Raw genomic sequence first — 26345 nt, forward strand, 5'->3', positions numbered from 1 at the left:
TTAAATGGCTAATGAGGCCATTGTGGGACAGGGGGTTTCAGGTGTGAGACAGCACTTTCAGGGATAACATCATTATCCAAATGCTGAAGAGGTACTGGTTTATCAGTTTAGTAATGATAGGGGAATAATTGTTCAGCAGGAAATATATATGGAAATGCAGTTGTGGTGCACAGCGCACTTGTTGAAAGGACAAACGCGAAATTAAATAAAAATAAAAAGCTGAGGAAAGCAGTGCAGATATACGACTGAACTGATGAGAGAGAGAGAAGCTTTAACAGTAAATGGAGAAATCTGTCCATGTTGAATATCTAAATATTTCAGGTACAGTGCACTGTATCTGTACACATGTGATTCAGCTAGAGATCTGTGGATATAGTGGATGGAGGATTATGAGTGAAAAAGAAAGTTTTTACTTCACTCTGTGAAGTCCTGTGAGAATCTAAGTACATCCCATGATTTAGAATCACTCATAGCAACAACAGCTTTAAGTAATCATTGTCTATATCATCATTGTGGGGGAATTTTGGTCCACTCTTCTTTACAACATTATTGAGCATTGGGGCATTGCAGCACCTTCTCCTTTGCAGCCATTTTTGTGTAGATACTGTGCTTGACCCAATTTGGGCTAAGCTTTAGCTGTTGGACAGATGGCTTCACAATTGAGACTAGAATACTTTGACATAAAAAGGAGTTCCTGGTCAACTCAATGGCTGCAGGGTACCCGGGTCCTGCAGCTGCAAAAACACACCCAAATTATCACCCCTTTACCTGGTGCGTGGCACTTGGTGCTGGGTGTTAGTGTAATATGTAATTATGGTGCTATGCATTATGGCTAAACATCTCTGCTTTGGTCTGGTCTGTCCAAAGGTCATTCTTTTGTGGGTTGTTCAGATGTAACTTTGCAAACCTACCATCCTCTTGTTAGAAAGAAGAAGCTTTCACCTGGAAACCCTCCTAAGCAAGCCACTCAGTCTTTTTCTAATATTTTTGTCATGATCTTTAATGTTTAACATGCTAACTGATGCCTGTAGCATCTGAGCTGTAGCTCTTGGATTCAGAACACTACATGGTCTGACTTTGGGCTGGAATTGCTGGCATGTCTGCTCCTGGGAACATTGTGGTGTTGTTTTAACACAGTCCTGAATGCTCCAGACCAGCCAACAAAAGGTGCTCACACTTGCTGATGATCAAATAATCAAATGCTTTTAATTAACAGAACCTGGTTGCAACTTGCTGCAACTTTTAATTACTATGGAAGCAGTAAGGGTACTTTTTCACAATATTGCATAAAACTCCTGTGAAAACTTTCTTTTTCACATAACTGTATGTTCAAAAAACCAAATTCCCACTTTACTAGAAAAGTAAAGTCCATAGTGTCTAGTTTTGTTCTTTTGGTTCAAGTATCATACTTGAGAGCTGGGAGTCACACACTTAAAATATATGTATAAATAATCATGCTGGAATAGATATGTATTGTGTTGGCTGTAAGACTGTGGCTCCGACTTTGCTAAAAGAGTATATCTACTCGATGCAAAATAGCTTTTCCAGCCTAAGAAGGTTTTTTTCTCCCACCTCATGCATTTATATGATATACTAAACTTTAGGGGGGAAAAAAGCAGATGCAAAACAGGCTTTGTAATAATAAAAAGCCATCATTGAGAATAGACTGTGGTTCCTTACATTTTCTTGAGAAGATGAGGGCCTCTGTTTCTTTATGACTCTCATTTAAAACCCGGGCTGAGAGATTTTTATTTACAAAGTTGGTTACTGCACAGCTCTGTGGTTACATTCACATAGTTTCATGAATATATCATGTCTGAGATATTCATAACTGAAGCAGCAGTAGGGAGATGAGATGCTGGTGCAGGTACAGTGATGAGAGGAAAGCAGCAGTATAATGCCATGCTGGCAGTGGTAGTCAGCGGGGCTGTTGATGATCTGGTCATCTGCTTTGTGACACTGTGTTGGGGGTTCTCGTCTAGTTCTGTCAGTCTCAGTCTATCCAGACTGTTTCTCTCGCTCTTCACTGTCTTACACTGATCTATATTTCTAGACCCGCTTAACCAGATGAGACAACAAGCCGGTTGTTGCGAGCATCCTTTATTCTTCAGGATGTTTGAAAGCTTTTGAGCTCTGTTCCCAAGTTTCTAAATTTCTTATTTTTTTAATGGAACAGCTACACACACTCACTTTCTAAGTTTGCAGCTCCCCATGTTAAGATAAATATTTCAAAAAGCAAAGCACTAAAAGTGAAAAGTTCATCCTTGCTATTTCATGAATTGGAGATCATGGTGAGAATGCTGAATCTTACTTTGAAGTAAACTAAAAGTATTGACATAAATCAGTACAATGTTCTTCACAGGGTCATCAGTTTAATGCTTTAATACATTTCTACTTGAACTTGTACAAACTTTAACCTTTAAATAACACGCAGAGGATTATGGATAATGTACATGCACATGATGATTAAAATAAGGTCATTTTGATTCAGTTGAAACACAGATCAAACAGACATGCAATTCAACCTTATCTTTCTTTGACCGATCTTAATACATATTTCATGGATGGATTTCCATGAAATCTTGCACAAACATTCTTGGTCCACATGTGATGAATGCTAAAGACTTTAGTGATGCACTGGCTTTTGCTTTGGTTTAACCTTCACGTTCATGTTATCTGTAGATTAGACAAAGTATTGCAGACTTCTGGGCATTGTAACGGTGGTGCAGTGGTTAGAACTTTGACCTCATAGCAAGGAGCTTCCAGTTTCAATTGTCATGGTTGTCCTGGGCCTTTCTGTGTGTAGTCAGCATTTTTTCCCTGTTTCTAGTTGTTTATATTGGTTTGCTCCTACAGTCCAAAGACACGGAAAGGGTAAACAGTGATTCCTGTTTGGTAATGGATGTGAGGTGGATAAAGTCGTAGTGTATAGCGTCTAGACTTGTGGTCTAAAACAATTTGAGTAGAGAGGAAGACTAGAAAAGCACTATGGAAGTACACTACATTGCATTCACACAGAATTTGCATATTGCCTCTAGAAAAATTGTAATAACTTCAGCTATGTTTAGTTGTTAGCAGCATTATAACAATGACATATATAATGGCATTCACATCACTATGTAATTAGAGGATATTGACTCTTCTTGGTGTGCTAACACTCAAAAGTGAGATGATAAACAATTATCTTATAGCTATCTGTAAAAATTAGAGATGATGTAACAAAAGCATGTTGACATGTTCGTTATGAGCATCAAAGAGCCGCCAGGATGGAAGCACAATAGAAAAAGTGACATAGAGTAAAGACAAAGTGTCACCAGTGACATTGTTGCCAATGTGCAATGATGCGCAGTGTTACAGTGTGTATACACAGGGACTTATGATTGGTTGATGCCTCAACATTATTTCTGTGCTAGAAATGTTGAGCCCAGCCAACTTTGATTGGTCACATTTTGTTTTTCATCTGTACAAGGTCAGTCTCTCCTTAAAAAAACAACTCAAATCTCCAGTTTGTCCTGCTCAGAATGCAGTTCAGTAGAGGCTGGTGTAGCTGGTGAAATGTTTAATTCTGAAATTCATTCAAATAAGCCACATCCAATGTCATGCTATTATTATTCATGAATTATGGGGTAGCTTAGTAGAATTGTGCAGAGGATTATGGATAATGTACATGATGATTATAATAAGGTCATTTTGATTCATTTGCTACACAGATCAAACAGACATGCAATTCAACGTTATCTTTCTTTGACCCATCTTAATGTGTACTTACATATATAGAAGGAGGTCTATAAAAAGAAGAAGAAAACATTCTTCATTTACTCCCCAAGCTCTAAGCCTTAAAAAAGTTATTGTTATTTTCACCTAGAAAAAACACCCCCAGATTTAGTCAACAGTAACATTCAAGCAAAATCTTGAGCTCTCTGGATAAGACTCACTTTAGTATTCTTATCCTCATGCCAAAGTGAGATTTCAAAAATGCCAGAAAAAATAGTTTTTCTTCTGTATTATCTTATTAAACATGCTTAAAAAACAAAACAAAACAAAAAATCTAATTTTAAGCTGTAAATATTACATTTTTATACTGCGAGGCAGTGTCATTGAAATTAAACTCTAGTTTTTAGAAGTTTTATCTGAAAGAAAGAAAGAAAAACATTTATAAAACACACTGAGCAGACAAGAGCAACGGGACAACTTAAACAGATAACACCCAAAAAAGTTAAAAAGGTATTAGAGCATTGAGAGCTCCAGGGGAATATAGTAATTTGAGGGTAGTTTGAAGTTAGTTCAAAGAAGTGAGAAGTCCATACTAACTGAAACCACCTTTGTCAAGTGCGTCGGGAATATGAAATGGTAAATATTAATTGGCTCTTCATAAAGCTTTAAAACAAAACAGTTAGGACGCACCAACAGTGGACACTAAGCCTGTGTCTTGTTCACCCATGACGCCACAAAATGCTCTTAGAATAAATGTGTAAAACCTTTACCATTAATAAGTCTGGATAATGTTTTCCCTAGCAAACCAATTAGATTATATCAGATGAGATCAGATTAGAATTGTGCTTTGTGGCCTTTGCTTATTCACCCTCATGCGTGGGTCTCATATTTTACTTCTAAGTCCTTATAGCCCCTCATAGGATGTTTTTGAGCAGTCTGCTGTTCCAGGTGGATTGCTGTATTCAGACTGCAGCACAGTGTTTCTTCAGTAGCAGATAGAAATTTTGGTCATAGTTTTACAGCAAAGGGGAGTGAAGCAGTTTTCTCTACACCACCATAAACGTTGCTTACCAATGAGCTCCACAAAGACTTTCTCAGCCCTACTTTTTTAGAAGAAGAAACACTGACAGTAAAAGGAAAAGCAGCTTGCATTCGTGTTTGCATCTTAATTAAATGTGACCTCTAGTGTTTTTTTTTCCTGAGACAATTAAAGGAATTAAATCTGTAGTAGAACAGAAAAGAAGTACCAGAAGTGATGCGATGCCTGTTCCCACCAGTATAATGGAGTCTTAATGGAGCAAGAACAGAGCCGGTTCAGACGGTTAAGTTCGAGTAATTAAAATTAAACAGACCTGCTACTGCTCAGAGACCAATGGGCTTATTTCTATATTCTTTAAGAAGATTGTGTTTGGAAACTCCAGGCTCTGCTGTTTGTCATGTGTAAAGCTGTTAACACACATCTATGTGCAATGCTTTTGCATCATTCATTGCTCCATCTCTGAATAGTGCTATTTGTTTTGCTAATTCAAAGCTTCCATCTGATTGCTGCTCTTTTTACACCTTGAAGCAGCTCAGCCTCACACTCTCTTCGCCTCTCATCTCACAGTGTTCTTCAGTTCTATTTTGGACTTATCAAAGGTCATCAGTAAAACACAGAAGTACAGATGTCCATAATGTATCAGCTGTTTAGCTGGTGTATGAGACAACATTAGTGTTATTTCACATTAGCTGAAATGTTTGCACATATGTCTGTGTGCTTACCAGATGTAAGCTGAGGTTAAAGGTTAATGCATCACTGAGGGATAAATGTTTGTGTGTGAATGTGTGTGTGTTCATCTACATTAGTTTTCTTTGTAGGGCATCTAATAAGTAGTCTGGGGAGCTGGCCAGTCAGAGTCTCAGTAAACAAGATTTACCAGCAGCTACAGTGGGGTTTTTTGTTTTGTTTTCTCAGTGGTTTTGTTCCAAAGGGGACTCTTGAGCTATAGCTCAGCATGGAGGGCCGACTTTTTAAGATAGTTAAACTGTGGATGATAGGAACACACAAAGTCCAAAGGAAGTGTGAGCAGTTCACATGGACACATCTTAAGTTTTCACTCCAGTATGGACTGTGACATATTTTAATTTTTTTTTTTTTCTGAGGTACTAGGTATCTGTAAAGCCTCCAGATATTTGAAGTAGTAGCATGGCTGATAAATAAACACTGATGTGGACTTTTTTTTAAAACAGTTTTCATAAGTACCTACCTTGTTCAAGCTGAAGCTGCCAGTCTCCCTTCCTAATAGCAGAAACTCCAAAGCAGTGCGCAGCAGTATGATCGGGTCATGTGTATAATGGTACACAGACAATAAGAGACTTTTTATAGATCCTTTGTGTCTGTTATTTCATGGCACCAGACCCTCTAGTGACCATTAAACACTGCAGTAAAAGCCTTATCAGAGATATGTTTGAGATAGGTTCATTACTCATCAAGGCAAGTTTTATTACAGTGTATACAGAAAGTTTGAAAAAAGCACCAAAAGCGATGTGTGGATTCCATATGAACATGACTAATAATTGAAATAAGTAACTAAAATCCACTGATAACATAAAGCTCATGGTGAAGCCAAAGGAAAATTCAGCAGAGCAGTAAAGCCTGTAGGATTCATCAGCTGTGAACCTGTGAATCAAGAAATCAGTGAGTGGTTGTTAAACTGAGTCGCCCATGAGAGATGAAGCATACCACAAAGCATGATGTGCTGCTTCATGTAAAGGAGTTATAGAGTTCTACTGTGCAATGCAACATTTTAACTTGTTGTCATCACAGTGGCAACAGTGACATAATATTGAAAAAAAAGTGCTTTGCATCCGCCTTATACCATAAAAACCATGTACCTCCATGGAATTCTTCAGTCTGGTTTAAAAGACGTAGACAGTCGGTCCATGACAAGTGTCTGTCAGAAAAAAGTGTTTGTTCACATTAATGAAAAATAAAAATGTATTGAGATATCTCATAGATCTATAGGGATCTTATGTCTTTTAGTGAAAGGGAACACAAGAGCAGCACTTGTGCAAATCAGGGGGACATCTGAGTCAACAGGGGGCACTCTGTTTTACACTTTAGTTTTAGTTTTACACTTGAATTGCCAAAGTTCTCTTCTGTAACATCATGCATGTCAGTAGTTCACACATGCACAAACACTGTGGCTGATTAAAGGAAAGAAGGAATAAACTCATTTTCTTTAAATAACTTTCCACAATAAAGATGATACTTAAGAGCAAATGTGTACAGTTAATAATAATATATGTTTGATATATATGAAATATATCAAAACTAACACAGTTTAACAGGCATAAAATAGCAGTTTTTCGCCAACAAGGTAATTCCTGAAGACCCATAACCTGAAAACTTGAGCCTGGATCTTGTAATTGTTGAAGCAATGTGGGATAATCTTGACAGAGAATAGAACAAAAGGCAAAAAAGATGCTCGGTTGTCCTTCAAAGCTGGAGAGCTATTCCTGAAGACTACTTAAAGAGATTACAAGAAAGCTTGCCTAGGAGAATCCAGGATGTTTTGAAGAAGAAAGTTGACTTTCAAGCTTATTATAAAACATGCAAACTGTATAAAAATATAAAGAAAAGAGGTTAGCTCAAGACTTGCTCAGTACTGCATGTATAGCATTTGATGCTCTATGTCCTATTTGAGAAAAGCATCAAAATTTAAAATGCTTCTTACATCCTCTTCAGTTTGTCAAGACTCTTCTTTTCTTAGCAGAAACATCACACCGGCAGACATTAGCGCACCATCCATAGCTCTGAAAGCTACAAAAAGTGAGTGTGCATGTGAATCGTGTTTTTCATCCCAAAGCTTAATAGACCAATATCCAATTTTTTTCAAAATTGTTCTTTTACTCCTTCCTCTATCTCCCCTTTCTTCTGTTGTCACCCTAGCATTTTGCAGGAATTGCATTCCTGGCCTTTTGCTGTGCTCATCTAAAAACCTTATATGCTATTGCTTTGCTATCCTTTTACTGTCATTCCCTCTGCTGTGCTATTCCTTTTTCATACGCTTGCTTCCTCTTTTCTGGCATTAGTTGCTCAGCAACATCAAGTGGTATTTGTTGGTACAGAAAAAATAGCGAGGCAGAAACAGCAGTTCATTGTGAGGGGTCTTTTGTCATTCTGCAGAGCTGCAGGGTCCGAAAAGCAAAGAATTTTGACTGGAGTTATACCGTTTAGTGATTAAACATTTTGGTAGTTATTATTTCAAAACTTATTTGGTGTGTACATCTAAGCATAACCTTTATTCTGATGTGCAATGAGTGACAAGCAAACTGTTAATACAGGAGTGCACATTAGTACAGCACCAGTTTGTGGCAGTTATCCACCGTACAAGACTGTACAGCTCCACTAATACTGGGTTTTATGGGATGATGCCAGAACCACATTCTAGATGAGACAATAACTTTACCAGTGATCTGCCGATATATGTATACATATACAATGGATACAATGAAGGCTGTGAGTGGTGGATGAAGCCTCCGTGACATCATACAATGTTTTTCAGGATTGCTGTTTTAAAGTCACAACTGCAGCTCCAGTGCGGAGCCCTGGTGGGCAATCCACTGGTCCTCTTTTTTTCACTCATTTTGCCTTTCAGCTGTATTTTACCTTAATTATGTGACGTCATGTGAAAACAACAGTATGAAGCTATTGGTTTATAGCAGCCAGAGGTGATGATACTTGCTAAGTCATCTGCCAATGCTGCCTAGCTTGGATAGGAAGGTGTATCCTTTAGACTGCTCTGTCATACACTGTGTGTGCAGACAGTCTTAAAAATAAATCAACTCGCGTAATCAAAATCAAATCAAAATCAGATGTGTGGCGTTGCTATAGCTATGCTAGCCTTTACTTGTTAATGCAGCTGGACTTTATTAATAAAACTTCCACTTTCACATGTCAGGCTGAAAAAAGTCCATTTGCAGAAATAGCTGCTCAGTGAATAGCATTTAGCTGCACAACGTCTAGGGCTGTATTTGTGTACCTTATCACTGTGTGGGAAATAGTTGTCATATTTTATTTATTACTTTTTTGAAAATCAAAAGCTCATTACTTTGCAGATACCCCACTATATGAGAATAAAGTTTAAACATGTTTTATTTGACCTCTTCTCTGCTCTGATTAGCATTCTTGGCTTTATGAAAGGAAGTTTTGATAAATTCTCATTGTGAGAAATAAAATAGACTCATTGAAATGGTGTTTTCTCTTCAAATGAAGCTCAAGAACCTTCAGTAACACACTGAGCCTAGTGCGCATAGCTAATTACAATGTACAGTGTGCCAATTAGCTTATACTTGGATAATTGGCTCTTGAATGCTGGAAGTTGAGTGGCCTCTTGAGTATGGCTCCTCCTTTGTTTGAGCCAAATATAGATCTCTTTATTACCCACCATAATAAAATAGGCTTTTGCTTATTAGTCAGATTTGATATTTAAGACAGTTAAGATCCAAGTTAAAAGTGTAATGCATTCTGCCCTTGTGTCTGGTATTTACAAGATTATGCTAATTTAACCAAAGGATTAATTCAATTAGCTGAAAACCAATTTTATCAGGGAATATATATTTCTCCATTATACTTAGATCTTACTTAGATCAATGGGAAATAGGTGCAGCAAATTATTCAAACATGCACAAACATACATGTAAATGCAGCATATAGGGAAAAAACTAAGTCTGTACGATTCTATCAAGCTTGAAAGTCAATATTTGGTATGATCATCTTTATTCTTCAACACAGCCTGAACTCTCTTAGTCAAGCTTTCTTGTATTTCTTTAAGTAGTCTTCAGGAATAGTTTTTCCCAGCTTCTTCAAATATATTCAGAGATTTGTTGACTGCCTTTGGTTCAGTTCTCTGTCAAGATAATCAACACTTCTTTGATAATGTTGAGGTGCGGGGTCTGAGGATGTCAATCCATGGCTGATAGTGATACATATTGTGTTTTTCTAACCAGGTGTGATTTTACTGCATTGACAGTGTGTTTGGGATAATTGACATACTGAAAAATAAAAAATTTGCCAATCAGACACGTTCCAGATAACACTGCATGCTGGACTAAAATCTGACCACACTTTTTTATGCATTCCCAATCCATTTTGACACCATCCCCAACACCACCACTGTGTCTTACAGGCGCCTGTAGACACTCATTGCTTTACCTCTCTCCTGACCGCCTCAGTTCCCACATATTTTATGCTACAGATAAATCTACAGCAAAAATTGTTAATACGATGGGATCTTTTAATGTGATTCAGCAAGCATCAGGCCCCACTCATAACAAGGAACATGTTTTAGAGCATGTTTTTCTCTGGGCCTGATCATGGACTATTTTTATATCTGAACACATGTGTATTCTTTTTAATTTCTCTTCAGCTCTGACTCATCCTACTGGCCATCATCTATTTGTCTCTCGCATCATCTTTAAGTAGATACATTTTCTGCTGTATTTAACCTCAATTATCTTTTTTGTTTTCCTGAACAATTATGCACTTTTCATGGTCCAATCATTTAATGATTACAGGTTTGTGTCTGTTTTAAGCAACACAGCTCCTTTTAAAACCAGAAATGGCCCTTCTGCTAAATCCTTAGCCTGGATGAATGAAAGTATTGACTGTTTCAAGTGTAGCTGACAAAAAGTAGAGCATTTGTGGAAATCCACAAAGCTCCAGGTTCATTTTAATCATCATTATCTAAGAGAACTCCTACACTGTTTCAATAACATGGTGAAAGATGGAAGAGCTACATATTTTTCAAACTTAATTCAAAACAGCAGAGGGAGTCCAAAAGTTTTACTGGACACCATCAGAAAGATTGTTACACCTGTATCTTCTGCTCAAACTATTCACCCTAACCAAGAATATGAAAACTTTCTTTCCTGCTTTTTTAATAAGAGCCAATATATCAGAGCAAACATTAATCCTGCTTTCTCTGCGACACCATGCCTTAACTGGGCATCAGCTTAGAGAGCTTTGCACTGATATCTCTGAATGCTCTCGTCCAGTAGGGTTGATAAAATGAAAACCTCTTCTTGCCCACTTGACATTTTACCAACCTCACTGCTCAAAAAGGTCATTCACACCACTGGGCCATGTGTTTGTTGGATAATTAACAACCCTTTAACTTCTAGCTGTGATCCCTTCATATTTTAACCATACTGTTATTTAACTTCTTTTAAAAAACGATTACCTTTCCCTCCCTCAGGATTTTAGACCAATTTCAAAATTTCCTTTCATCTCCAAAATTTTAGAAAAGATGGTTACAGAGTTTCTAATAACATTTTAGATACTTTTTAGTCATATCAGCTAAACAGTTCTTCTTAGAGTTTCAAATAATACTTTTATATTTTAATGCATAGAGACTGAAGAAGTCACTTGGATGAATGACAAAACGTTCCTCCCACTGAAAACGCTACGTCCAGATGAACAGAATCAATTTTGGGGGATTTAATGCATCGAGTTTAATATTATGTTCCTGTACATTTAGATCTTTCTTCTGCAGCATCTTTGGATTAGCGCTGAATTAGTTCTCTTCCTGTCACTCCCGTGCTTCCATCCTGAATGATTTTAAGGACATGACATACCACTGTTACACAGATGATATCCATTTATATAAATCATTCAGAATATAAGAAAATGTTCTAAAGAACTAGATGGCAGCTAATTATTTGTCTTTAAAAAAATCAAATTTTTGTCTCTGTTAGCTTTTTTCCCATGGACTCGTTTCATCTTCCTGTGAGAAATGTGAGTGTTTTGATCAGTATTCAGCTTTGATAATCATCTTGGCTGTTTTGTACAAGTTTCTACAAAACAGCCAAGATTATGATTATATATGCTTTTACCTGATCATGCATTGATTATTCCAATCCATTATTCCTTTGCCTAAGGAAAACATCCCTGGATCACTTACAGAATGCCGCTGCAAGGCTTCTCACCAGTTCATCTAAAAGGTCCCATGTCTAAGGTCAGCTCATCAGTGGTTGTTGGTGCTACCTAGGTCAAGGTTAAGGACACAAGGAGACAGTGGAGACAAGGAGACTTTAAGGTTGTGACTCCCAGGTTGTGGACCTTGCTTCTATTGCACTTTCTGTGGCCACTGTTAATACCTTTAAAAGAAGCCCAAGATTTACCTGCACATGCGTGCTTTAGTTTTTTAATTTAGTTTTGTCTATTCATACTTAATGCTATATTGTAACACGTTTCGTGACTTTTGTTCTTGAAAAGCTCTATAAAATTAAACTTTACTACTTACTGACATAAGAAAAAAACAGCCACCCTTTCATCGAGGCCATTTCTGATCCACTGAAGAGCCAGATGCGTCTCTCAGGACCTGTGTCAGGTCTTTGTTGTATTTTTTTCCTATTTCCTAGGGACTTTCAGATTCGTATGTTCTTCTGCCATGTACAGTTTTAGGCCTACCTACTACTTATTTTGTCACCCACTTTTCTCATTTCCTTAAAATGTTAATGAGCACAGAGCACACCATACCAAGTTTTTTGGCATATAAATCCTGGTTAATCACCTTGTTTGTTATCACTGGCATTTTTCATAGATTCAGCTAAAGAAATGGGAACAAATGATATATTTTTGTAACAGATTGCTAGCAACAAAGTGCCTAAACGTACTATTTAATATAGGTTCTTTACTCCAGACTATAAAATGAGGGGTGGCTAAATACATTTGCACGGTAACGGATTATTAGTATTGTTATTTGATCCTAACTGGCCACCCACGGTGACCACACTAAAAATTTCTGCATTATGCAGATTTGATTAAATAACCTGGGCTCATCTCACCAATATGAGAAGGTTTGAGTGGATGCGTCACATCAGAGACATGTTCATAGTGGCATCAGGTAAATATTAAGAAAAGTCCTGCTAATACAATGCAGCCTCACTTTCAACATACCAAAGACATGGATCTCTGCTCACTTACTTTTTTAGGAGAGCTGCATTTCTGTTTGGAAGAGAGAACAAACCCTGAGACGTTTGGGAGGAAACAGAGATCACAAAGCACTGCTAACAAACACTAAAATATGTACACTCTATGAAATATTAGTGCAGACTTATGTCTGGATATAAGAATCTGCTATCAATTTTTTCATGCCAACTAGGACTCTTAAGTTTAACATCGCGCTTATAAAGAACACCCTGAGTATATCTGATGACAGGGGTGAATTATTCCATTGATTTATTCCCACTGTTACTCACCAGATTCTGAATGATTCATAGTGGTCTGGACCCTTGCTGCAAATATAATTAGTTTGTCTTGCTATATCCTCTCCTCTTTTCAGCCCACTTTTCAGATCTCTACTTGTTTTTTTTCTTCTGTTTTGACATGAAATATTGTATACTACTGAGATGTGTGGACAAGTAATCTCACTACTCTTGCTGCATGACTGGTAAGTCTTGGGGAAATGTCAGCTTGCTCATGGTGAAACACTGCTGAATCAGTGTTTGTACGTACTAAAATTCAGCAAAATTAACAATAAAAATATGGACCAAAGCTGCTGTTGGCCTTCACACAGGGGACACTGGCAGCAGTTAAAAGTCCAGTTTTGATCAGCAGTGTACCCCGTTACTTCGTACATGGTACACCTTGGCACACCAAGTATTGTAATCACATCATATCATTTAGTAATGAAGTAATTTAATGTGTTAGAGCACTAAATTCAGTAATCATATTACAATCATATTATTATTCCTTTATTTGTGAATCAGAACTCCTGCACTCCTTTCCAGCTGTACTATAAAACTTGGATTCAACAAGGACTTTTCTTAGGGGATTGTTCAAAGTCCTTCTGGAAAAAGAGATTTAGTGAAGGAAGTAAACTTAAAGGGGCTAAAACAGCAAAGTAAATTTAGACATTTTTCATCACACAAACTCCTAGGTATTAAAGCTAAATGTGTGTAAATGTTTAAGCTAAGACCCAAGCATTTTTAGGTATGGATTTTTTTTAAAACCCCCTCAAAGTGAGAAGAGCAAAGCGAGAACTGAGTGGCATCAGTAAGGCAACGATTTTTCACCTTATTCTTAGCACCTATTCATTGTGTTAACAACAGCTGCCATCTTTTGAGTATTCTTAATAGCTGTGATAATTGTTTCATTGTGATTTAACAGAACAGAGACATCAAGCAAGAAATCATGAATTTGCTTTCTACATTTTTATAAATTACTTTTCTCCTAATTGTTTTGCAACCTAATTCATTTAATGACTAATTAAGTAATTAGTTCTAAACTACAATAAAAGACTGCTGTTTCTTATGGTAAATGGACTGGTTCTTATACAGTGCTTTTCTACTCTAACTGAGCTTTTAAAGCACTTTACACAACTTGCCTCATTCACAGAAGCACTTTTATCTAACATTCACACTCTGAGAGTGTTGAGTTTATCTAAGCACAAACCCTGCTGGAACATAAGACAACATGAGTGTTCACTCGCGAGGGAAGCCGACCAAGGCCAAGCGCTGTTCCTTCCACTTGAACCCCGTCAACCTTGGCCGGACTCCCCGTAACGCTCCTTTTATTGACAATAGTGATTACATGAATATGCATAGTTCCATTAACACGTGACAGTCTCAAGCAGGCATGTGTGTGTGAGCGAAGTATACCCCTGTCTGTGTGTGTGTGTGTGTGTCAAAATATGACCCTGTGAAACTTGCTCAGCCAGGCCTAACGATGTTTTACTATGTTATCTGCAAAGGGATGAAACTCCCAAGATGACCGGTGCCAGGAGCCTCCCGGGAGAATAGTGGGAGTCCTCATTGCAGCAGCCCAACTAAGACAAAAGACTGTTGTAACTGAAAAGATATAGAGTGTGTGTTCCGCCATACCATTTATCACCAAACAAGATGCGGCCTTCCCATGAACTTAACATGTGTATGAGGTATGGCGAAACAGCAGACGGGAGTGAACGTCCTCCCATCTCATGGTGCACAGAGTGCACACAGAACCTTAACACACCTAAATAAGGATGAGATATTTTATCAACATATAAAAGATTATATATCTCTAAGCATAAAGGATTATATGTTTCTCAGCACAAATGACAATCTTAAGTTATCACCCTCACAGAGAGAAACTTCAAGTTGCATGCAGACTGGTGTAGACAGGGATTGACCCATCAACCTTCTGATTAGTAGAAGACCTGCGCTACCACCTGAGCTACAGTCACAGAAATAGTACTTTTTTTCCCCTCTGTCTTCTACAAGGAAGAGAATAACATGCTTCATAGATGTAATTTTCCAGATAAAATGTCAGGCTCCATGTCAACATGCCCTATCTCAAAGCTTCCAGCATGCACGATTTTCTCCTATGTGTTAATGTTTGTGAGATTAAGGTGAAGATCAGTTCATTTTCTTCAGCCTCCTGAGGAGAGAAATGCTGTGACACTTTTTTTTTGCTCAAGCTACACAGAGATGAAACTGCTCTGGAGATGTATCATTAAAATGTCAGGGCAGATGGATCGCGGTCAAATGTGCAATGATTGCTTTCAATTCACCGCCATTCCTGAGGGTCTTAATTTCAAGTCTCAGTGGGAAAAATGCCTCCCAAGTTTTTCACATTTAAATGCAAGAATATCCTTTACTCCTGTCTGTGGTCTTCATCTACTTTAATTTATTGTCAATAAATACAGTAATAGTGAGAGGCTGAAGCCTCTGCCTCTCTTTACAACCACCTTTAATCAACATCCGCTGAGGTGATGAGGCTGTTAAATGAAATTTGCAATGTGTGAAGAAGGTTGATGTCTTTATTTTTGAACTTTGCATGGACATAAAATGACATTCTATCAGCATTTGAATGCAGGAACAAATGCTTTCATATCCAAGAACATTAATGTCCTCTACTCCGGTGGGTTTTTTTCTCTTCACACAATCTGTGCTGAATGTTGTGGAAAAATTGTTATGTTATGTTAAGGCTGAATGAGGACAGCCACATTCCATCATGTCATTTACTGCACCGAGGACTTGTTTAAAATCAGAAAACAACCTCTGTGTTAATGTATGTAAGGAATACACAAGGGATAAGAGCAGGCACTTAATAAACATAAAGACATTGTCAAGTAGGACAAGATACAGTCCACGTTGTGCAGCCATGGAGGGGGTTCTCAGGTCAAAGGTTCAGACTGTTGATATGAAACATGATCAGTTTTTGGCTCAATTAAGAAATTTGGTTCAAAACAAGTTTTTCATTGCAGGTCGAACACAAGTTGGTATTTACCAGGGTGGTTTTCTGTACATATCTAATCCAATTTTAATGAGTCAGAAACTTGTAAATCATTTGAAGGTCATCACCATTCAGCAGCTCAACACAATTTCAATAACAATAATAAAAGAAAAAATAGTGATAGGAACCCAACAGGCTAACTATCTACAGCCGTGTTGACAAATAAAAAAAGGAGCTGGCTCTGAAAGGATGACAGCATCTCCGTGGCATATAGTTTATGTCCAAATGAAAATGTCAGTCTTTCAGGTAGACTATTTTGGACGTCAGGACTTCAAGTGGTCGTGATGTGAATAAGGCTGTCGAGGAGGTGCACGCTAAATATCAGATCCATCAGTGGTGGGTGGATATGTGTGACCTCGTGTAGAACATTCTTACCTGTGAAAAGCAAGCGGCATTCTTTGCAGAAGGAAACAGCGAATGTAAAAGTGACTCCTCTCTGAGTTTCATGGCTTTCTCTTATTTTCCAGCCATCCTGTGACTGAAGAACTATTCAGACCCTTTTCTTCAATTAAAAAAGATGTGACTGCTCCAAGTACAGTTTCAGAAAATTAGATAGAAATACACTCAAGTATATATACAAAAACAGTAGTTAATATGCAAATTAAATGCATATAAAGTCAACACAGATGTTTGATAAGCATGCAAAAAAATGGATGATCAGTTTAAAAATAATATTTTAATACAATATTTACTCCAAATTGCCACTAGTTAAATATGAAAGGGAGTAAAATGATTAGTTGGACAGGGGAAAAAAGTATTGTTATGTATTATTCTGCTCCACAAGCTGCTGTTGTGAGTTCAGTAAAAAGGACCTGATTGCAAAGATCAACAGCAGTCAGTGAGGTAGAATAAACCAAAGGTACTTGGATAAAGTCTGTGGGAGAAGACAACAAAGGTTGGCAGTGAAATAACAACAGGTGGCTGATGAGGTGCTGGGTTAGTGTTTAGTTAAACCCTACACAGAAAACGCTCAGGGGACAATGTGAGGACACAAAGAGACACTCAGAAAGGATGCAGGACACACAGACAGTTAAGCAGAAGGGTGCTTTTAATTAGGCTAACATGTCTACATAATCTTTTCCCTCAACTCTCATCTCCACTTTTTAGCTCTTTCTAGCCAAGATGTGAGTGAGAGCTGGAATCAGGAGAAGGAAGAGATGAAAAGCCGAAGCTGCCAAATGACATTGGGTCTTCAGCCAGTCTCAAGACGGAGGAGGCGTGGCTTTTTGTCACATGGCGCACCACTTGATAACAAATCTCTGTAGAATACAAATGTGTTCCCATTCCCTAAGCTCCTCCAAAAGCTGCCTCTTTACTTTCACCTTGAAGCTCAATTAACAAACTGAAAGCTTATCCATGATGATGATGATGGAGGAAGGTGGGGGATGATTTTCCAGATCACAGGATGAGAGAAGTTGTGTAAGTTAGCATAAAGAAAAGGAGGGAGGAAATGTGGAAACAGGTGGAAACAACCTGAAAATGCAGGAAAGAAAAAGAATGTTAAAAGCTCCAAGTAAGAGGACAAAGACGAAGGGAGGGAGATACAGCAGGCACGGGGATAATGTAGTATGAGTTTTAATGACTACAGTATAGTACACACGCACACACACACACACACACACAAACACACACACACACACACACACACACACGCACATTAACTGACCAAGTAAGCACAAGTAACTGCAGCATTTTCAGAGAGTTAATAATTGATGTAATCCCAGAGACAGACCACAGACTTCACTCAAGATGCTTATAATACACTCAGACTATGCAGGTTTTTGCTGAACTTGTTTACTTCGAGGTATTGTTTGTCTGACATCAGCTTTATTACAACTTTATAATTAAATGTAAATGCAGAGCCCCAATTCCCTCTCTGTATCGCCCCTTTGTCCCACTCTACTTTTATTTTCCTCAGATGTATTCTTGCCCTTTCAAGTAAAGAAATTACTTTTGAAAAGTCGACTTGTTAAATGTTTTAACAGGTACTGCCAAGATCTATTCTGCCTGCCCTGTCTTCCCCCGGCCTGGGGTATTTGCCTCCCGTGTCCTTGGCTGGTAAACACAATCTTCACGCTTGTCCCTTACCTGCTATTTAAGACCGTGTCGGCTCACTACTTCCCAGGAGATGTACTAAAATTTATTGGTAGCGAGGTCAGAGAGCCTGCTGTCCTGTTCGAGATTCATGGCCACGCACCAGCTGCAGCACCCCGTGCATAGGATGAGAGGGTGGAGCGCAGAACTCATCTAAACTTATTCAAATGAGAGTGTGTCTTTGAAGCATTGCATGGGCTGAGCTTTGTTATGGTTCCCAGTGGATGTGCCGTTGACAGTCTCAGGTTTTCTAACGAGGGGAGCCTTGGCATTTGCCTTAGGGCTTATTCACAATCACTTCGGGTGCTTCTCTGATCACTCCCTCTGCTTCTTTATACCCTCCTTTTTAATTGTGACCTTGAAGTCCACCAGAGGATTTTAAAAGGCAAATATAGAACAAGAACAAATACACTAGCTACCAATTCAGGCCATTTTATTCAATGAATCACTGATAACAGTCCAAGGTTTTTCTACAAGGATGTTCTGAGAGTGACTGATACCAGTCTGTCCACTCGGACTCTTGAAATTCATCCAGAACTCCTACATGGTTCTGTCTTCGCAGTCAGTCTATGACATGATTAAGACCGCAGACCTTGAGACATTAATACCTGATGATGTTCAGCAAGAAGAAAGCATTCCACTGATTAACAATCAAGGGGGCATAATGTTAACATATAATAAGTCTGTCTGTTGCTTTCTTCTTAAAGAAACTGAACTGAAACTACACTGATCCCTTGTGTGTCAGGAGTGTTGTTGGAGCAGCTCAGATGCATATTGAAAAAAGTCTTGTGACTTCTAAACCCCACAACACTCTATACTAGAAATCAGTCCACTCTGCGAATCGGATCCCCCGGCACAAACAGACCAACGTAACACATGTAGTTAAGTGCCAAGAGGATTTACATGAATTATACACTCAAACAACCTTTACCTAAGTGGATGGCCCAACACAGAAGAACTACCTCAGACCAGAACTTTGCATTTACATCCATAGCCCAGTGGCCACTCTTTTAATGAACAGGATGTACATAGCCCACACAGGGAGGGACATTGGTTTGAGCATGTAGTTAAAGAGGGCACTTATGTAAAAAATGAAGTCTTAGTGTACATCTTTCTCTGGATTCTCTGGTTCTCAGTGAAAAGTCCACATTGCCGTTGGACAACAGTCATGGAACTGATCTCTCAAAATCTAGACTCAACTCCAGATCAAGAATAAGGAACAATAACGAGGGAACATAAATCACCTACTTGTGGTAAACCTTTTGAATTAAGGTTGTAAGTCTGCACTTGAGTTGATTGTTTTATTTAAAACCCACTGTGGTGAAGGACAGGGAAAAAATCAAATTGTACAAACCTTTAAGGGCCTAAATGTGAAGTCTTTTAAAATGTGAAATTATTAGGAAAGTAAACAGCTACTTATTAAAAAACCTGATACTGGACTCCCCTGGAGGTCTGTCAGTTCAATTAGACAAAGACCCAAAGAAAATGTGTTGCCTGTTGACATAATGACAGTCATTAAATCACAATTAAATCAAATCAGTGAGCATGCAACACTAGTGAGTGACCCTAATTGCTTACTCTGATATACTTGTCAAGACAGTCGAGCCTCCCCCCAAAATGCCTATTTACCTAATAATTGAATTATTTCCCAAATGCCCAGCAGTGCACCGTACAGATGGGAGTACTGAGACTGAGATTTTCTTTTAATTGGAACCAAGAATGTGCAACTGTGAGAGGCAATGTCTTGATCCATGCTCAATCATCCAGGTAAGGAAATCCCCGAAAGTAGATGTTTCCACCATTTTAAAATGCCATGCTAAAATACACTTGTAATGGCCTGTATTTGTATAGCGCTTTACTAGTCCCACCTAGGGACCCCAAAGCGCTTTACACACCCCGCGACCCTGAAAAGGATAAGTGGAAGCGAATGGATGGATGGGTTTCCATTTATTTAACCCAAAAATTATATTTACAAAACTAATAAATGTTGAGCTCATAAAAGAGGTCAAAGAAACAAAACTGAACTCAGGCAAAGAACTGCAAACTTAACAAACCACACGACTGCCCAAACAAACATAACTGACCTAAACAGGAAATGACACACAAGGGTATATATAATGGCTGATCAGACCACTATGACACACGAGGGGTAACTCAACAAACAATCATAAACCACAAAAACAATGCAGTAAAGTCTAGTTTGTTAATAAACTAAACACCTAAGAAGAAAATCAAAACCCAGTAAACCCTAAACTCAAATATTTAATCAAATACAAAAGCTTTGTTTAATTAAAGAAAATACACATTCTCCCCTTCAGGAGAAAGTGGTGGTGCGGTCCAATTATCCCTCTTTGTATTTAAGGCTTCAAACCACCTTTTGTCTGGCAACTCCCAGGGATCATGGCAGGTAAGAAGCATTAAAGAAAGGTTAGTCAAAAATCAAACAAAGTAATGAACTGGTATGAATACATAAGTAAACTAAATGTGCATGCTTACAAATAGAACAATAAACTTACTGGAAACTAAAATGTGTTATTGTGTTCAAGTGAAGAAATAAAAATACACAAGAGTTACCAACTCTAGAGTGTGGCCATGGGTTTGGCCATCACAGTCTTCTTTGGACGTTCCCTGGAATTACAGGTTCATTTATGTTTTGCCAAAGTCTGATGGTGTTTAAAATCAGATTTTTTTTTCTTCCATGTAAAACAAAAAATACATATCAGGCATTTGATACACTGTTTCATCAAAAATATGTTTCCTCTTTTATCCTTTGAAAGACCCAAATATCTTTGTTGATGACACATTTTTATCCACTGCTTTGCTGCTGATATCTCCAGAATGTGACACAAATATTTAGATGACAGTCTATTGTTTTTGTCATTTTATTTCACATTTCTTCTTCTTCTTCTTTTTTGTTTGGTTTTGTACTGAGATTAGTTTTTTTAAATAACGTGTATAGAATCTTTTCAAAGTTTTGCAATAATACCAACTAAAGAACTGCAAGTCTTTCAGCTGATTACAGACAAGCTTGTACAACACTTTTAAAAAAAATGTTTAAAAAGTCTCATGTAGCTGCCAGTTGTTATCGAAGTAATTTCAGCTCACCGGCTTCCTGCAGCAGCCTATCAGCCCTTTCATCTTCTTTAGACAATACAGTAACATGTGGGAATGAGGGTGCTAATTAATTCAAACACAAAAAATTTCCCAGTTTCCCAGCCAGTGTATTGTGTAGATTTCCTTATTTTTTGACTATTGCATTGAGCAGAAATCCAGGCTGGTGCATTCAGATGATTGCCACTCACTTCCTATTTGTGCTGACTGAGCACTCAGCCTGCGTGTTTGATGCACTGCTTTTGGTTGCAGAGTCATATAGGAACACTAAAAATGAAGTGCACATCTGGTGATAACCCAGCTGTCATGTAGAGATGTTCTGAACAGTAAAGAGTGAGAGGAAATTTGGAAGGGAGAGAAATAGCAGTGCAGAGCTGAGTTTTGGTGTTATTTCTTTTTAAAGTTTAACATTTGGGGGAAATTTCTGCGGTAATCATTTATAGTTTGAGGATTAGCCAATTTGAATTCCATAATAACAGTTGAAGTCTTTCTTTGAACACTGAAACCACAAACTGTCAGGTCAGATTTGAAGTGAATAACACCGGTCCCGATTGCTGCTAGAAAATTCAGTTTGCAATAAAGCTCAAGAGTCTCCACTTACCTAGTTTACCTCATTTGAACCATGAAGCTTCTGTTGCTTTCAGCCAATCAGAGCCTACTATTGTGGCACTGACAACTCTCTGTTTTCAAATTGCATTCAATTTAAGTCATTTTAAGCAAATTGCATTTTTTTTTGTGAAACATAACATTGAAAATAAAATAATGATAATTAAGTAATGGAAAACATGATGTGACTCAGTGAGCCATCAGCCCCCACTATTTAGCCTTTCAGGCTGTGTGTATTTGCTGCTGACATTTAGGCTCTTTTTAGCTTTTCTTTATCGCTAATTGCAAAATGACAAAATTACCTCCTGCAAAGGTAACATCAAAGTACCAAAATGGTAATAACGTCATTCAAAAATGCAGTTTGAATCAGCAGGATGCAGTAGATGAATGATCTCACTCCAACACAAGGCACAGTGGCATTGATGCACAAGTTCCCTGCAGAAGAATGTGATTTGCTAAGCCACTTTCACAGCCAAAAGCAGCCAAGCCTGCTCAACAAAGAGCTGTAATTATATTGAAAAAGCAAGATCTGGAGAGGTAAACACACCAGCAGACATTACCAGGGTGACTTAGAAATGTATTTATGTGATCTACTGACTGCATCTGAATGTATGAGAACAGACTCACCTTTATCATTTCCATATTGTTTTGCAATCAAGCAGACCACAAAATGGTGTGAGTGATGACTAAAAATAAGTACAGGTTTTATACATGTTTTTATTTTACGGAACAAGCAGAGGAACTGCTCAGTGTGGAATAACTGACGTTAGCGGAGGAATTGATCAAATACATGGCAAAACCTAACCTGCCAGCAAAAAGGACATCAGTAACACAGCATGCCCACAAATGCATGTGCAGCATGCAGACAAAGTACATTGCACAAGATAACCTGAGCTTATCAGACATAGCTGCTGTAGGCCTGACCAGCAGCCAGTATCTGTAGGATTTTTTTTCTTAACCAAAATCATCCACCAACATCCATCCAGGATCCTAAAACCATTTAAAACAAAAAAAAAAGAAGAAAAGTAAAAAATAGTAAACAAAGGAAATTTATGGATTATTATGAAGATTTGATGTTTTCTAGATGTGTACTGTAGGCATGACATGAATCCTTACAACATTTGTGAAAGAGTTGTTAGAGCCCTGCTTGAGCTCTCAAAAAGGAGAGGCAGCAAACAGAGAAACGCACAAAAACAAAAAAAGAGTTCCAAGACGTTTTGTGACAGAGGGCAGTGCATAATTCTTATTATAAATTAGGAATAATCTTTCTTAGCAACTGATAAGTTCTGATAATTGAATATATTTTATTTTTCTATGACACGACTCTCTCTCTTTCTGATAGCTCGATTGTTTTGTGGTGTACGCATTCACTTAGTAAGCAAAACTCTGACAAATCAAATATGTGGAGCTACCTGCTGTGGTGACCCCTAGTTGCAGGCAGCCAGCTAACAGTAGCTTTTAATCTCTCGCTCTCTGTTTTTAGCACTTCCTCCCACCACCTGCAAATGAAGCCACATCAAGTAGAAATTGGTTGACATGCTGTTTTTAAGTCTACAATGATATAAGCAGGAAATTGACTAAAGCAAAGTTGTATGATTGTGTGATTGTAAAGCCTGTATGATTAAATTAAACCCCTAAATTTAGCTGTTTGAAAGACGAAGCCCACGCCTTTCCATCACACACCTTTAACAACTTTAGTAAATCCTGAGTAGTTTTGTAATGCCCAGAAAGGGTTTGTTTTGTTGAAAACATATAATCTCATTTCCATTTATTCTAAATATCTTTTGCTTTCAATACTATATGTTTTCTGCTTTTAGTGGTATGAGGTTCCCTTGTATTATAATTGTATGAGAAACTGTTGGAACGTCTACTCCTTGATCTACAAATAAATAACATATTCCTCATTCTCATGCGGCGTCAGGCTTATTAGCTTGCTAAATCTGTATATGAGCTTGCTAAATCGACCCTGTCTTGAGGTGTTTTCATTAAGAAGGAGCTGTATGCTAAAGTTCAAGGTGATTTTGATTAAGAATTACTGCTTTCTTGTCTCACTAGAGTATCTTAGCTACACTTAGTTCTTGCTGTGACTGTGAAGTCCCTGTGCGATCCTTGGGGTGCCGTGTAATCTTTTCATATCCACTGATCCAGAGGAATAGAGAAGTAATTTGGACAGCCAAATGCTTTTCCTCCCTCTCTGCTGAAGCAACTGAAGACTTAACGTTCCCTGTGAGTGGTGTCCTTGTAATTATTTACCTTCTCTATACACTGAACCAACACAAACATTTGCTGGAGTCAGTAAAACTTGACTTGATTAGGCCTATGAATGAGTTTGGAAACAAACTAGACCCATCAACTGCTTATAAAAGTGCTGTGGTTTCAGGTTTGGGGTGTCTTATTCCAAAGTGATCTTTATGGTATGGTAAATAGAGATTTATGTTATTAAAAAGCTGCTGGAAACATGATCTTGTGTTAGGGACAACCAGAATATTGTGTTTTTGCTGAAATTTGAGGGTTTCCCCCACTTGACATTTGGTTTCTTTCAAGTTGCACAGCTTAGATACACTAGTATCTTTGCTTTGTTGTTAACAAGCTATTGTTGTGATGCTTTTGAGCCACGCTACTCACTAATCATCAATCATTCATGCGGTGCAATTGCAGCTTGTTTTGCCCATTGATCTCCTGTTAATAAAGAATGATGTTCTGTCAGCGGGACTCTTTGAGATCTTGTTCTGTGCACAATTCACCCCACAGTGTACGACAGCAAATGCAACAAAAGTGACATTTATATGGTAATGTAGGAGATTATTATTACGACTATCTTTCACAACAACTCAAGGAAGTTTGATTGCTTCATTTGAATAAACTATGTGAATTGAATATTTAAAAAGAGCTATTAAGGGTGTGAGCAATCTCTTGAGACAAACGCAGTATTTGCTAAAGGACTATAAAGAAGGTTGGAAGTAGTGTGAGTTGTGGAGCTGAATTTGCTTCTGAACCCATGGGGAGCATTTCTTGATTGTTTTGCTTGTGTGCAGTTCCACATGAGTATTCTCTTTGGTCGCTTCCCTACAAAGACCCACTCTCTAAAGAAAAAAAAAAGATAAAAGAAAATGCAAAGTCCATTTCTTTTGCTGCTTAGCACAGACATGTCAGTTGTTATTATGTGGATTTCTTCTGCACCTTTCAAGGAGAAAATAAAAGGTTTAGCGGTGGTCAGTCCTTTGAAGTGACACAGGCCATTGCTAACATTTGTTTCAAGAAGGCACAGGAGGACTGAATACTAATTAGGCCTGTTTTACCCCTCATAATTTCAAGGAGAGAAGAGGAGCTGCAGAACTGCAGTGATTTGGCTGGAACAACCTACACAACTGTAATGGAATTACAATTATTGGAAAGACAATGGGCACTTTCAGGATGAATTAAGAGAGATGCAAACTGTAGAGCAATAGTTTTACATTTGAAATGCATTTATTTGATTTCTCAGCCATTAGATAGACGAGGCCTGTCTCTGTTTCCGTTAATACAATCACGTCTAGTTACTGTGGAGTCCAAGAGGAATCAGCAAAGACACACAACACTGTATTCTTGCCATACACGCTTTCATTCAGCTTTTTCAAGTTACTGATGAAAAAGCAAGGCCAAGTACCAAGAACTTTCAACTCTAGAACAAACCTGTGGAGATCAGCTATATTCTAATGACCGCAAAGGCTAATTTAAACTCATGAGTCTATTAAACAATGATAAAACTAACCAAAAAACCTTTCCTTCTCTCAGTGCACCAAAGATGTACTCATAAACTGGATCTTCCTTTTTTTGAATACACTCTGAAAATGTTTTATGCACCACAGTTAGTGATTATATGGTATTTTGCAAATACTGTTTCCATGCTTAACATTTCAATAGCAAATTTAATATTTAATTATTAATTATTGCACTTTTTGATTTTGTTACCTTTTTGCAGAGGCAGACCAAGCTAGCTGTTCATTGCGTTAGCTGGTCATTGCACTAACCAGCAAAGTGTTTCTGTTACTCTCTGACACAAACATTGAGCAAATTAAATGGTCAGGTTTGATGTAATTTGTTGTTGTGAATTTTATTACTCGTCGACACAGCCAGGGTAGTTCATTAGGATTGCATATTTTCAGTTATTCTGTTAAGCAAAGCTAGCTAGTTAGCCTCATGGCTCATATTTACAACACTTGACAGTGGCATTTCATCTTTATGTTCTATACACATTATGGATTGTAGGAGTTAAAACAGGCTTCAGCTCTCCAATTCTAACTTGAACTTAACCACTGTACTCACAATTATCCTCTGTTTAAAAAAAATGAATTAGCGATTTGATGACAAAGTATTGCCAGACTAATAAAAAAGGATATTTTACCAGCTTGAATTAAATCCCCTTTTTAGATTGGGCCACTGGGCCATGTTTGCCAGATCACTTTAATACATAACATCTGGTCAAATAAGTAATGAATACATGAACAACCAGCTAGGTATACAGTCATGTGAAAGAGAAAGTTTTCACAGGACTTATTCACCCTACAGAGGGTAAGTAGTA

The 26345-nt window shown here is 37.9% G+C and overlaps 1 long non-coding RNA gene across 1 annotated transcript in view; it reads left to right on the plus strand.

The window, feature by feature from the left end:
• The window catches only part of LOC112847867 (uncharacterized), a 45737-nt gene that overhangs the window by 486 nt on the left and 18906 nt on the right, over positions 1-26345 (plus strand). The gene's annotated exons all lie outside the window — the stretch shown is intronic.

Source organism: Oreochromis niloticus, linkage group LG9 (assembly GCF_001858045.2).
Source record: "Oreochromis niloticus isolate F11D_XX linkage group LG9, O_niloticus_UMD_NMBU, whole genome shotgun sequence".
In the NCBI taxonomy this organism is placed as follows: domain Eukaryota; kingdom Metazoa; phylum Chordata; class Actinopteri; order Cichliformes; family Cichlidae; genus Oreochromis; species Oreochromis niloticus.